Genomic DNA, 15471 nt, shown 5'->3' on the forward strand with positions numbered 1-15471 from the left:
TGCCTAAGAAGTATATAAGATATTCTAAAAATACATGTACCAATAGTTTTATTTGTAATAAAATATAGTTTAAAGAGACAAATCAATGTAATTTTTAATTGATATCATTAATTTGAAATCTAATCAAATATTATTTTTTTATTTTCTTTCAAATATGTGATACTTTTACTATTAAATTATATTATTTAATATGTTAGTCACATTAAATTATGTAATAGATTCACAATTGACCAGATTTAACTCTAAATACAACATTAACCAGAATATGGACCAACGTTTTACAATTAACGGAAAAATAAAGAAACTTTAAATCTCATATTTTTTTAGAATATCTTGTATACACCGAATAATTACAACTAATTGTATGAAAAAAAAGATGGAGTAAAGAAAAAATTGCAGAAGAAAAGCAGCTGGAAAATTACCAATACATTTTGTTATAACAATATTCATATATTTATGTCAGTGGATCAAATAAATTTAATAGAAACTTTAGATAAAAAATGCAAGAAAGAAAATAAATATAAAGAATTGATATCACTATATCACTAAATGCGTGTCTCAATGAGGGTCTAGGAAACATATAAATTGATTAACATACTTAATGTGTGTTATTAATCAAATATTTAAATAGGATTATTGATAATTAAATGTTAATTAATTATGTTTTTTTGCATATAAACTGAATTGCGATTATATAGTTTTACAAAGAATTAATTTATTATATCGCGTGTTGCTGCGCAAATAAATGTGCATAAGAAAATATATAAAAACTGTTATCTGAATTATGTTTATTGTATATATTGTAAACGACTTTTTTAAATTTTAAAATACGTCTTACAACGACATTATTTATTTCGAATTTCTTTAAATACAAACAGACAAAGCTGTGACAGTAGTGACTGTTATTAAATGAATATATAAGCGAAGATCGGCGAGGATCCTATTTGTGATCCTAATTATGACGTAACCGTTATTCTGTTTCCTAGAAAGAAATCTCCTGAAAAATCTTCAAAAAAAAATCCAAAAGTATTTTTGGTTTTAACCACACACACACACACACACACACACACACACACACACACACACACACACACACACACACACACACACACACACACACACACACACACACACACACACACACACACACACACACACACACACACACACACACACACCCACACCCACACCCACACCCACACCCACACCCACACCCACACCCACACCCACACCCACACCCACACCCACACCCACACCCACACCCACACCCACACCCACACCCACACCCACACCCACACCCACACCCACCCACACTCACACCCACACCCACACCCACACCAACACCCACACCCACACCCACACCCACACCCACACCCACACCCACACCCACACCCACACCCACACCCACACCCACACCCACACCCACACCCACACCCACACCCACACCCACACCCACACCCACACCCACACCCACACCCACACCCACACCCACACCCACACCCACACCCACACACACACACACACACACACACACACACACACACACACACACACACACACACACACACACACACACTGCTCATGTAATACAACAACGTTATAAGTCAAAAAACCTTATTTTCTAAAGAACGCAATTTAAAGTTTCGAATTACTACAAAGCGCAATGACAAGAACGACACTAACGCTCTCTGGTGGCGAGTTTTTTAAGTTACAGATATGACGGTCTACCAGTTTAAAGTTTATATAAAGACTATTCGAATTGTATAAATAACTCCAAATTTTTATTTCTTGAGTTATGACGCTGTTGTATTACATGAGCGATGTGTGGTTCACCCACGCAACAAATGGGTTGAATTAGGTTAGTTTTTTCCACCCATACAACACTTTACATCTATCTCCTATTTTTTTTAAGGGAGGCGGAACCTACTGTCTCCACGCATACACTTTCCACGCGAAACGAGGTGCCACATGGGTTTACAGTTTACAACTTTTCACGCGTGGAAAGCCCACGCATGTGCTTTGCAAGGCACACTATGTGTCTAGTTTAAGAGCCCTGGTTACCCATGTCAGCCATCTTGAATTGAGAGATGAAATATGGACAATTCTTACAGAAGATCTCAATTAAGGAGCACCGTACGATTGAATATAAGCGCTCAAATGAAAGATGAAAGCATATTGTATGTTTACCTGCTCATTAATTTGTTGGTCCTAATATAGAAAGTGTAGTAACAGTGCAATGAAAAATTGACAGCTGATGCCGTCGAGGTAGCACTGTTCTGGAAAATGGTTTATGGCACTTTATTGGATTATTATTTGAGGCAATGGACAGCACATTGACATAACCAACAAACTGAAGGTCAATAATGCACAATTTTTAGTACGATTAATGAGTTATTTTATCAATGAGATCTTCCGCAAGACAATTGTCCACTGTTTTCCACCGCGAGCCACTCGAGAGAGTCGAGAGTCGACTGGTAGGGCACACGCACACAAGAGAAGAACGTATCTGAGGGCACAGGTACGTGCTTTCTCTTGTGTGCGTTTCCCCCACCAGCCGCCACGCGGCCACATCGCGGCGCTCTGTATCAAGCTACGAAGCTTCCTCCAGTAGGTGTTGTGCCATTCAACCGCTGTATTTTCCGTGACTATCCAGGGGCTTTTATTAATGATAGTGGAGCTCTCCGCAGGGGGGCGGAATCTACTGCCTCCACGCATACACTTTCCACGCAAAACGAGATGCCACATGGGTTTACAATTTTCCACGCGTGGAAAGCCGACGCATGTGGTTTGCAAGGCACATTATGTGTCTAGTTTAACGGTAGTGGAGCCCCACAAATAATAGAGCCACACATAATTTAAAATATAGTTTTCTAAACGACTGCGCGCCGATTAAATTTTGGGACTTAAAACACAGTAATTGTTAGAATTAAAAACCCCTTCCCTCCCCGGAATTAAATCGACTCGATTTAATTAAAAATAAAATATAGTATTATTGGATATTTGGATGGGGAGATTTTTTCCGGAAAGATTTTTCTGGGAGCTTATTTCCGGGGAGGATTTTTCCGGGAAGATTTCTTCCTAGAACCGATTATGATCCCTGTAATATGGTACAGAGTACAAAAAGATGAAAAAACAAATTAGAAAATTTTATTATAAATAATTCCAAAATGTGTTAATGTTAACATGTATGTATGTATGTATGTGTATATATATTATATATATGGATATGTATATAAAAGGTAGTTGTCTCGCGAATCGCAATAAACAAGAAAAATTTAACTATACGTTAATAAATGTGATATCTACACGTTTGTACAATTTCAAAGTAATTGACCATTCCGAATGCGAGATAATCGCTATCAAAAATTGCACCTTTTCCGTGCATTGCATATACGAAAGTCTCGTATTTTGAATTTTAATAATTAAAACGAACAAGAATGTGATAAAAAACGAATATATAGTAGAAGGACACTTTAGGAATACTAGTAAAAAAAAATCAAATATTGAACGTTTAGTTTTAAAAATACAATAATAAATAGACCTGGATTTTCACGATTTTTTGACGTGAAGGAGCGACTGAAGGCGAAAAATAAAAGAACAGTCTTTTGTTTTATATGAGGGACAGAACTATCCAAAAGTTTTTAGCTTGTAACCATAGGTAGTTGGATGTTTTGACGTCGACTTAGGCCCGTATTCTCTAATTGTATACTCTAAGGCTCATATTATCTCAGTTCACTTTTATCGATAAAAGTGAACTGGTAATATGAGCCTTAGAGTATACAATTTTGGATTGTACTCGCGAGGCAACTATCTTAAATATCTGATGGAGATTCAAGAATACAAAAATTTAATAAAATTACTGAAAAGCATTTTTGAAAACAGAAAATACAAATATTTATTAAATACAAAGAGGAATTCCTAATTACGCAGTGTGTTATTCTTCGAATTCTTCTATCTGTTTATTTACATTTGGAGGGGTAAAAACCCCACAATGGTGTAAGTCAAATTTTTAAAAATATTTTGACTTATACCATTGTAGTTTTTACCCCTCCATTTAATACTTATAGTAAAATCAGATAAAGAGGTGTTAAAATAATTGAGCATATTGAAAAAGTCACTAACAATAAGTTAAAATGATTACATAAGAGAGCCAAAATATTAATTTTGTATGAAGAATATAGGAGAAAAATGATTAATGTCCATCCAGAGTAATTTCGAGAAAAGTGCAATTTTAAGTTTCAAGATATCTTAGGAAGCTTTATTAAAATATAAGTACTGGCAGTGAACATCGGAACGCATAGTGTTTACTTACAAGGAGAATTTGGGAACTACGGAATGTGGATTATAGATACATTTACAGTTTATAAGGGGGATTTCCTGAGTATATACCTAAAATATTATTGACTATTCGCTAACCATTTAAGAGTTAATAACAAAAAAGATTTCAACATCGAGTATTAGATCATTGTTATTTATAAGCAAAGAAGCATCAACCCTTTCTGTACGGAGCGACCGGGACGCGAACGGTCCTCTAGTGGCCGGAGCGATTGGGACGGAAACGGCTCTCCAGTGGCCGAAGCGTCGATCTGCGTGATATACGCGATTCGGCCGAGAGAGCTAGGCACTCGATGTTTAACGCCTTCAATTATTATATCATATGTAATAAAACTCAATAACAAAAACAATTTAAAAAATTTATCAACAGAAGCATTTCAAGTTAACATTTTAAGTTGATTGGCCGCAGTGAGCAGCATGTGGACAGTGACTATAATCACTGCTCGGCCGCAGCGAGCAGTATAATGGACAGTGACTACAGTCACTCTCAGTACCGAAATGATTAACTGCCTTGGGCGAGAATTCTCACGCGATGATATTGCCCGTCAGACGCTTTGGAGTTAACTTGGGCCACAAGTTTGTCAAGCAAATCTTTATAATTTGACTACAAATATTGACTAAAAATCAAGATTGTTTAATCAACAGCAACTAATGTTTTATTTCATATTAATATTTGAAGTAAGAGGAAACGTAAAAGGAAAAAATGCTTAAAGAAAAAATACTAATTTATTTGATGTTTTTTGTGTGATAAATTCGAAAGCATGGAATAACACAAACGGTAACATTACAGTGCTTACGACTTGACTTCTGAAAGTCTGACTAGTTTTCTTAACAAACGAGTTAACTCGTCCAAAGTGTCTAACGGGCGATATCGTCGCGCAAGTATTCTCGTTCAAAGCGTCTGACAGGCGATATCGTCGCGCGAGTGTTCTCTAAAGCAGTAAATGGGTTAAAAAACAAATTTTTAAATAGTCAAGATTTTTTATTGATTTTTCATACAATATAACGTTAAAAATTTGATGAATAAAAAGTATATATTAATTAACAACTAACTTTTTCTTACATCAATAATCAATATTATTTTAGGTATATACTCAGAAAATCCCCTTTCTTATAAACTGTTAATGTATGGTTCATATCGGCGTTACTAAGTTCTCCTTGTTAGTGTTTACATTTGTATGTTGAACTTTATGGTTCTTACCAACAAGCGCGTGGATTATGATCGTTTTTTCTCAGCATGGTACATCTTTCGGTTTTCTTTCTAATGAATTGTAACTGTTCTTGATCAAACCGGATAAGAATTATGAAAGTTTTTTTAAAATGCTACAAGATAACACATGATCAGATCAATTTTGACAAAAAGTAGACTTTGATTATTTTTTCCCTGTACCCTTCATATATTTTTTAAAATTATTTCCCTTGTGATGAATATTGGTAAAACTCCACAATTAGGGCCTGTACAAGAAATCAATTGGAAGAAGGTAAATTTTATGTATTCTTGCCCCCTGAATCCAAAACTGTTGATAAAAGTTGGGGGTCGTTACTTTATTACAAAGTTATTAGCAAAGAAAATATAATGAATAATAGTATATAATTTTATGATACCGTATATAGACAGCGGGTTCTGCCCCTGCGAGGGGGGGCTCCACCTCCAAAAAAACTAACCTAAATCAACCTAATTGTTGTGTGGGTGGATCACCACATGTATGATCATACGGTAAATATTTAGTATTAGGGAGCTAACCCCCAATTCCCATAATTTTGAAATATGTTATCAAGGACATGACTCTTAGGCTGAGTTTCCACTGAGCGCGTCACGCGTCGCGTCGTCCGTCGCGTCCAATCAAAACATCCTATTTTATTACATTATTTGTGATGGGATGTTTAGATTGGTTAACGACAGATGACGCGACACGTGACGCGCACAGTGGAATCTGAGCTTTAGTAATTTTTTCTTATAACTTAAGGAGGTTCGATCATTACTTGTGAGTCAAAAATGCGACTGAAATAAATGTCATTACAGCGATCCCGAATTATATGCAATATTAGTATAATAAATATATTTCAGTTTCTTGACTTAACTGGCAAAATTTCGTACATCAAATTTCGCACGACGTTTCGGCCCTTGGTTTGGGCCCTTATCAAGTAACTGTAATAACGTAACGCAATTTCAGGAAGTAACAAATTACAAAAATACAAGACTTAAATAAATTAATCATACCTAAATCATCTATAAGACTCGTTGTAAAACATCACAAGACATCCGTAATATGAAGTTGTTCCAGAAAAATCATAAAGCTAAAAATAGTGCATGTTAGTAGTGATAAAATGTAAAATGCAAAAATAAAAGTTAAAACTCGTTACATAACTAGTGTGTCCAATGATAAAATGTACCGTAGTCAGTTGTATAATAATAAAAGTAAAATGATAAAATGCAAAAAATTAAAAATAATAAATATAAAAAGTAAAAAATAATAAATTAATAAACTTCTTACATGTCTTGTGTGTCGAGTGATAAGATACATACAAGTCAACTATAGCCGAACGTGACATGTTCGCAAGGAAGCGATCGACCGACTGACGCGTTTGACTCAAAAACAAAGAAATCGTGACAGATTGTTGAAATATTATTGGTTGTTGGAATAACCAATAGGATCGATTTCAAGTAAACGAGATGAGCCTATCATAAATCGGATTGAGATTCTCCGTGTCTCTTTGTAAATTAATGTTTTCGTTGAATTTCTTAATATAAAACATCTCCGCTATTTCTCTCTTTTTTACGTTCTTTTCCTTATGTAGAATCTCAGGCTCCGTCCACATTTTCGTAATCGGATCTTTATTCAGTTTTTTATAAGTGGATTGGTCGTTGAGTAATTCCGTCATTCCGTCATCCGGTTGATGTAATCACTTTTGTCCATAACAACTGTGATCTGACCTTTTGTCCGTTTTCGTGACAAGGACATCATCATTGTCAATTAGGAACCTTTTGCACATCTGAAAGCCATTGAGAACGTACCTGTCTATGTGATTTAAATGTTTGCTATTGTTAAGAAAGGTCGATAGCGTGTTGGATACACTATTGCAAATTCCATTAACGCAGTTTACCGGAAACTTAAAATTATAGTATTCCACGTTTTTGATGACCTCCAACACTGAATTTAGCCGATCTTTTTTATTCAAGTTACTAATAGGTAATCCAAACTTTTTATTTATTATTTTTAATTTTTTGCATTTTATCATTTTACTTTTATCATTATACAATTAACTACGGTACATTTTATCATTGGACACACAAGTTATGTAACGAATTTTAACTTTTATTTTTGCATTTTACATTTTATCACTACTAACATGCACTATTTTTAGCTTTATGATTTTTCTGGAACAACTTCATATTACGGATGTCTTATGATGTTTTACGACGAGTCTTATAGATGATTAAGGTATGATTAATTTATTTAAGTTTTGTAATTTGTTACTTCCTGAAATTGCGTTACGTTATTACAGTCACTTGATAAGGGCCCAAACCAAGGGCCAAAACGTCGTGCGAAATTTGATGTACGAAACTTTGCCAGTTAAGTCGAGAAACTGAAATATATTTACTTATCACTGGCGAACTACGAAAGCTGTTTATTATTAGTATAATAAATTGTAGATGCTACTTACGTGCTATATTCTTCGTCAATTATTAGTGTATAAAATATTAGTAAATATATGTCGGGGTATGAGAGCGTCAACGACCGGGAATTGCTTATTCTACGCCGGAACTTGAACTTTGTGACGATAAAGCCTTCAATCCACATGATAAAGTCCGATTTTTAATGTCTTTACACAATCCTTGATGTTTTATCTATCAAATGCTAGTTTTTCAAAGTCCTAAGTAATATGAGGCTATATTGTTACAAAGTATTTTTACCTCGCGGTCCTCGCGGATCGAATTGGCAGTGACAGAGTTGGTAACGCCGCAGCACAACAGTTAATGCGAATCTAACCTTATTTTGCCTGACATCTATTTCTACGTGAATTCTTGTAGAGTTTTTAGTGCATCAAATTCCAGAAAATTGCAATAAGACAGTAATTCAGAAAAATTACATTTTTATAACTATTATTATTTTTATTTAGCAGATAACATCCCAGATAGCCAAGCATTCTTTGGCATAAAAAGGAAATAATGTTTGGCACAAGTTTCCCTTCAGTTGTCATCATATATTGCTGTCACCGGACAACAGTAATTTCGTTTAGAGCAACTTAAAAGCATTATGCAGACAACGATTACCTTACGCAAACAAGCGGAAAGCTCGTAGCATACTTATTGCCATAAAAGTTGCCACAATCTGTTGGCAACCGTTTTGGTGGCAACAAAAGTCGGCAATCTAATAGGCAAAATCGGAAGCCGCTTTCCTCAATATTGAAGGCAACTTTTAGCAGAGCAGTTTTAAGCAAATTGACAGCAACCTGCGGGCAACTTGCTATCTGGGATCCTGTAATATCCCACAAAACAATTCTGCGTGAATTTTTGTAGATTTTTTAGTACATTTTATTTTGGTAAATGCAACGAGACAGTAATTCAAGAAAATTACATTTTTAGAACTACTATTATTTTTTATTTAGCAGATAACATATCCTGTAATATCCCACAAAATACAATTATGTAGTATCAACTACATGTATCAATTATGTAGTATTAACTGTGTATGTTGGTTTCGAAAATCTTGACGATTCTTCTATTTTTGACGTGTTGACTTGATATACCCTCTGACATAGCTGGCAAGTGATGTAAAAGATGCTGGCAAGTCCAATACGATCCTTTTTTGTTACATGCCGCAGCGATGTTGGAACGTTACATGACTTGCACCACAACTCATCGGCGAGCAAGTGCAAATCTATCAGTCGACGTCCAGTATTATTTTCAGCTATATAAAAAGAATAAATAGAAATAATAATATCGCCGTTCTAAGCACAGTTCAAGAAATTAAAGAGGTTATGTTGATAGGTATCGCATATTACATGTTTTATATATCTACCTGGTTTTTGATATGGCGTGTGTCTTCGTTTGTTAGCAACAAGAACATTCTCTATCAACTTGATTTTTTTTTGTACAAAATCGGCTTTTATATCGGCTCCGAGCCTCTTCAGTCCGTATGCATACCAATATACCGATAGTTTGTTTTTCGCCATTGAAGGGATGACCGGCTATTTGGCATTCCAACGGCGTCATTCTGCCGGGGAACATGCAGCCGGATGGCCCGGGAACCGCCGCACTGTCCCACTGTATATGCGGCAGTTTCTCGATATCGTCGTCCGGGTCTACGGTCGTCATAATTAACTTTTTATAACTTTTTATAACAACAAAAAGACCTTCTGGGTCAAGCAATGGATTGATCGCAGGTGTCGGATCTGCTCTAAATTAGAGAGCTTAAAATTGAAGATTCCCAACAATTAAAAGTTTCTACAGACTTACAAATTGTGAAATGGAATACATAGTGCGATATTATTATTTAGTTTTCTGTTTGCGAAATACCTTGATGTTAGATTTTTACATGTAAATATTAAATATATATATTTTTTTTTATGTACTTAATTCGCGATGTAAAAATGTATTTAATTTTAACGCTGTAACTAAAACGTGCAAAGTATGTAAAATTAAGTGTAACTAATTATTGACCAAGTAATAAAAGAATGTATTAAAAATATTATTATTTAATTCTTTAAATTATGAATTTTTCGCACTTTATTCGCAAAACATAAAAATTAAAAAAACTTTTATTTCTGTCACAGTAGTATTCTACAATGGTTCATGATTTCCGCATTATTCAATAAGTTTCTTTGTGTCATCATGTAGCTCTCAAAATACGAACAGCGTTCGAGCTTGGCGAGCTGATCTCCGAGAGTAAAATAACGTCGTGTCGATTTGCGAGTAGGTCTTGAAAAGTTTGCTCGCCGAGAGCTGCGATTCATTCTCCGTTAGGTACTCTTTAGGAGTATGTTTATTTGCGAGAATCAATCTCGAGAGCTACTCATCTCGAGAGTTTTACTCGCAGGTGGACACGCACCATTAAAGTTATTATAACATAAACAAAAGTTAAAGTAAGGCTTGTGGTAAACCTCGTAAACTTTGACATGCAAAATAATTAAATTTACTAAAATTAAATGTTTTTATTACACATAATTCAAGCTAAACTAATTAATATTATCTAAGGCGTAAGACGTTACGGCAATGCCTATGCAATAGCCAATACGTGTGCTACCTACTGTTACTACGTTTACGCGGAGTAAATTATTGTAAGTTACTACAAAATCCCGTTTACGCGAAGGAAAATCCCGTTTACGCGAAGGAATTATCGTAAGTTTAGTATGGGCTGGCTCTAATACTTTTTCGTCGCAGTGTATAACATCGAGTCGCTCGACGTTCGCCGCGCCGCGCCGCGCCCCGCTCGCCGCTCGTCTCTCGACCCCCACCGCTCGCCGCGCGCCGGGCACCGTGCCAGCCCAGCCAGCCGCCGAGGCCCGCCTCTATCGCTCCTTGTGCGCGCATTCGCTCAGACGTTTTATTTAATAACTCGTTAACTATTGCGAATTTTGCAAAATGGTACGAGACTTTTCTTTTCAGTTTGACCCAATCTACCCCCCCTATTCGAGTGGTTACTTTTATTTTTGACACCCTGTATACGCTGTGAAATATATTTAGTATAATACTTCTTTAATGGAATGGCTATTTTTTTTTGTAAATAACGACTAAAAATAAGGTGCGTAACCTCTTTATAGCTGCTTTTGGAAATGCAGATCGTCTGTACATCTCGTATCTGTCCACGTGATCTTCTGTGAAGTTAGATACTAGTACTCTGTAAAAGAAATGTTCTCAAAAATATATTCTCACGAGTCAAGCACGAAACTTGTTATACGTGCACATAAACTTGTAAGACGTCAAATACGTACTGCATCTTTTCTTTCTCCTTCTCTTCTATCTCTCTTCTGCTCTTCTCCTTACTCTCCCGCCTTTCTTTCGTACTGACTGGGTTGGCGCGAGGTATCATAATATCATTACTGAATATATCCTCTGCAGTCTTCGTCTTCCTTCCTGTCAAATTCCTGTTTCACAATCTCTATTGCCTTCACAATCCGGTAGGTAGAATTAGATCCTTTATTTTTAGTCTCTTCAGTATCCGACTGCGATTGAGAGCTCATTGCATCCAACAACTCCGCCTAAGTAATACAGATAATGATTAGTTAACTCTCTTAAAAAATAAGTTACATGTAAAATGTATATATGAAATAAAAAGAAAGCAATTTTATCTTTTTCTAACTCTTAAAACTGGAAAAGAATAAAAAATAAGTTGAACCAAATAAAATAACTTACAATAATTCCTTCGCGCGTAAACGAGATTGATCTCCTCGGCATCAGCTCCCTGCCGTCAATATATATACATGCATACAACGTTGAGAAGAAACGATATAAACGTTTTGTAAGATTGTGCGAAGTTTTGCTTGCATAACACAACCATTAAAGCGCAGAAATACTGACAGTCCCATCAAGCGTACCAGCTTTAAATGGCAATCCTTGAACTATATCTCCCAAAATTAAGTCACCATCTAATTCTCTTTCATTAACAGCTACGTCTAAAAATAAAATAATGTGTTAATATGATTATATATCAAGATATATATATATATATCTTTCAAGCAAATTTTTACAGACAACGTTACTAGCAACAAGCACAACTTCATTTGAGGTTATAATTGGGTACAACATTCATCGCACGATACTTTTATACGTGCAAATCGGAAACGTACCTCGAGTCCAGCTCTTCTGCGATCAACGAAGTCGGGATCGAACGTGTCAGTCGTCACTTTCTGCCAAGCGTAGAGAACCTTCTGTTCCGGCAGCGGTGCAATGATAACACGATGTAGGGATACGAAATCTCCAGATAAGAGCACGAAGCAATTCAAAATCAGTATATCGCCGGCACGATTATACGGTGTTACTGCCGTTTCGCGTACGCGCGTGCGGCTCGTGCAAACGTTATTCACGCGCGGCTGCAATCGCGCGGCAGAAACGCTTCGTGTGAACAGGCTCCTTGATCTCAGTATCCTCAGCTCTCTGCCGTCAATATAAAAATAAAAAATAATATAATAGGTTAATAACCTGTATGTATAAACACTCACGCGTAAACGTAATAATAAACAATAAATAAAATAAATATAATAGTAATTAATCGTCGCGTCGCGTAAAGAGTCACGGTCGGTCTCGCTCCACGCGTACTTCGTACTTACCGTGTCTCTCGAGTGCTCTCGAGATAGGTCAAGATAGGTTAACTGATGAATAGGAACTGACTGACAGTGCGCTAAACGAACGCACTGTCTACACTGCACTGCACTGCGATACTAACGCCGCTAGCCGCCAGTGTCGAAAAAGTGAAAGTGACGTTCTCTGTTTGTTACATGTATGTTATAAAGAGCGGTCGACGTGGACGACGACAACGACGACGTATCTTAATAAAAAATTTTTACATTTGGACTTTGCGTCGCAATATCTCCGCTCGTAGGGCACGTAGCGGAATATTATGAGAGAAACCCCCCCCTAATTGGACCCCAAGCTATTGATCAAGCCTACTTAGAAATTGATCCGTTCACTCGTTATCGAGATCTCAACATCTCGAGTACTTGCAACCCGTCGCGTCGCGTAAAAGAGTCACGGTCGGTCTCGCTCCGCGTGTACTTGGCGCGAGACACTACCGTGTCTCTTGATTTATATTCCATTTCACTCAAAGTTATTTTACCGTTTTTTTTTTCAAATATGTGACACTTTTTCTATAAATTTATTATTTAAAAAAACTAAAGTAAAACAATATTTTAATTATATTTCAGTTAAAACAACCTAGCTTCCAAAGCGCGGATTTAGCTCGCGGCTGGTCAGGGTTCGGAGTAGGCGCGGAGGAAGACACAAGACTCGGTTAAAATATAATAAAACAAAATAAGGTATTTATTCAATTACGCGTGAATACATAGAGATGCTCGCGGGAGCGGTGAATATGTACAAAAGATCGCGGTCGTTGCTACGATAGCGACGGATTACAGCGATCGCGGAGTCGCTGGCTACGTGTGATAGATCGCGGGCGCGGTTTATAATGGCGGTGAAATGCAGATATCGCGGAATCGCTGAATACGTGTAATGGGTCGCGGGCGCGGTTTACAAGATACGTGTGATAGGTCGCGGACGCGGTTACAAGATACGTGTAATAGGTCGCGGACGCGGTTACAATACCGGTATCACAGAGCGTGCGGACGCCTAGTAAAGCGATGATGCACGGAGATCGCGGGGTTTCGCGGATCGGCGGGCGTGCGGGCTCGCTGAGGTATTTCGGCGCGGGTGACGCGGTATCGCAGGTTTGGATATCGCGATTGGGCGTGATATCGAGCGGCTAAGACCCTTAGCAGAGATAGAGAAGTACTCTCTATTTCCTGGCGCCTCGATTCGTGTAGGCGGGAGGCGGCACCGGGTGGCCAAGACCCTTGGCGACTAAGAGAAGAACTCTCTTACCCTGGTTCACTCCGGTGTCACAGGTGTTCGTATGGGATTTCGAGTCAACCGCCTAGATGCTTCACTCGGCAGAGGCAGAGAATACTCTCTACCTCCTGGTTGTTCGACTGTGGGATTTCGGGATCCGTGAGCTGCGGAATCGGTCGGATCGGTTTGCTGGCTCACGGCGGAATCTAAAACCTAGCAACATTGCTCGGTTTATATACGTCCGCGGTGGCGTGTCGGCGTTGCGGGGGTATACGCGGCAATCGCGCGCGCCGGGATGGAGCGGTGGAGCGTTCGGGAAGTACGGCGCCCCGACGCCGCGATTGCGTTCGGTGGCTCTCGGCCGTTTTTGGCACCGCTCGGCGCTCCGAGTCGGTTGCCGCGCTAAGTCCGTTTGCGGACTGATACGCGAGATGACTAGTTTAAAAAAAGGCACATCGTGCCTTGTCTCGCCCGGCGGGTGTTCGGCCGAGCGGCATCCGGCTGATGCTCGCCGGGAATGATGCGTTTTGGGGCGCATTGTTACACAGTTTCTCCTTTTGGAATTAAAAGAAGAAGGACTATTAAAGTTCAATGGACGAACGATGAATGTAGAGCAGTTTTATCTGCATTTCCTACCCCGCCATAGAATACTATCGACTAAATAAAAAACTACCATCTTTTAATAAGATCAATGAAGCAAGACTGAAATATCCAATATTAAAAAACCGTACACCTGAACAAATAAAAATTTGGATATATAACCAGTCAAACAAAAAATAATAATATAATGTTAACTTTGTTAAAAATAACATTTTGTTAAAAAAGATTCCCAAAACTTGTTTAAAAATGTTGTTATTTTGGATCAAAATACTTTTCCCTTAAGAAAAAAAAATGAATATAATAGGCGTGTTCACTTTTCATCTTGAGAGAAAAGTATTTTGACCTAAAATGACAAAATCTATAATCAAGTTTTGAGAATCTTTTTTAACAAAGTTGATAACTAAGCACAATTAGTTTTTCCCACTATTCTATATTTTACATTATTCATTATTCTGCATTTTAACTGTATATTTTTGTTTATTATTCTATATTTTATGTTTAATTTCCTCAATGTACATGGAACAATAATTTCAAAAAAGTGATTTAAAAAATACGATTATGCCTTGTACAGTTGTCTAAAACAAACAAATCAAAATGCATTTTATTCCTTGGAAGTATAGCCGAAATAAACTTATCATTATGAACAAAGAATAACACACAAAGCCTCTTAGATAATAAATATAAGAAATAAATTTTCAAAATAGATAAGAGACTGTGATTTATTCCTTTGTTTATAATAATTATTTTAGTTCAATTAAAAATTACATTTCTACAAAATAAATTGCACTTTGATTTCCGTTTCAAACGACTATAGTTATTATTAACTAATTAGTAACTTATATTTTTTAGATAATTTTTTGCAATATATTATTACATATATATTATAAAATATTGAGAAACTTAAATTGTAAAACTTTATTCCAATATAGTAGAAGTCTTTCAAAAAATTATATTATGTAACTTGTAGTTTTTAATATTTTACAGAAAGACTTCAAGAATTTTCATATATCTTTTTTGTTCTAAATGAAAAT

At 36.7% G+C, this 15471-nt stretch overlaps 1 long non-coding RNA gene across 2 annotated transcripts; it reads right to left on the reverse strand.

The window, feature by feature from the left end:
* Positions 1-11038: 11038 nt before the first annotated feature.
* LOC143908764 (uncharacterized) lies at positions 11039-13711 on the reverse strand. 2 transcript variants are annotated; one of them, XR_013260243.1, is made up of 4 exons: positions 12127-13711; positions 11693-11952; positions 11272-11538; positions 11039-11177 (listed from the first exon to the last, which is right to left on the reverse strand). It is a non-coding gene; the product is annotated as an uncharacterized LOC143908764 (long non-coding RNA). The 2 variants fall into 2 exon arrangements; XR_013260242.1 differs by having other exon boundaries at positions 11138-11538.
* Between the last annotated feature and the right edge of the window lie 1760 nt (positions 13712-15471).

This window comes from Temnothorax americanus, unplaced genomic scaffold (assembly GCF_048541705.1).
Source record: "Temnothorax americanus isolate GAGA-0224 unplaced genomic scaffold, ASM4854170v1 Scaffold114, whole genome shotgun sequence".
Taxonomy (NCBI): domain Eukaryota; kingdom Metazoa; phylum Arthropoda; class Insecta; order Hymenoptera; family Formicidae; genus Temnothorax; species Temnothorax americanus.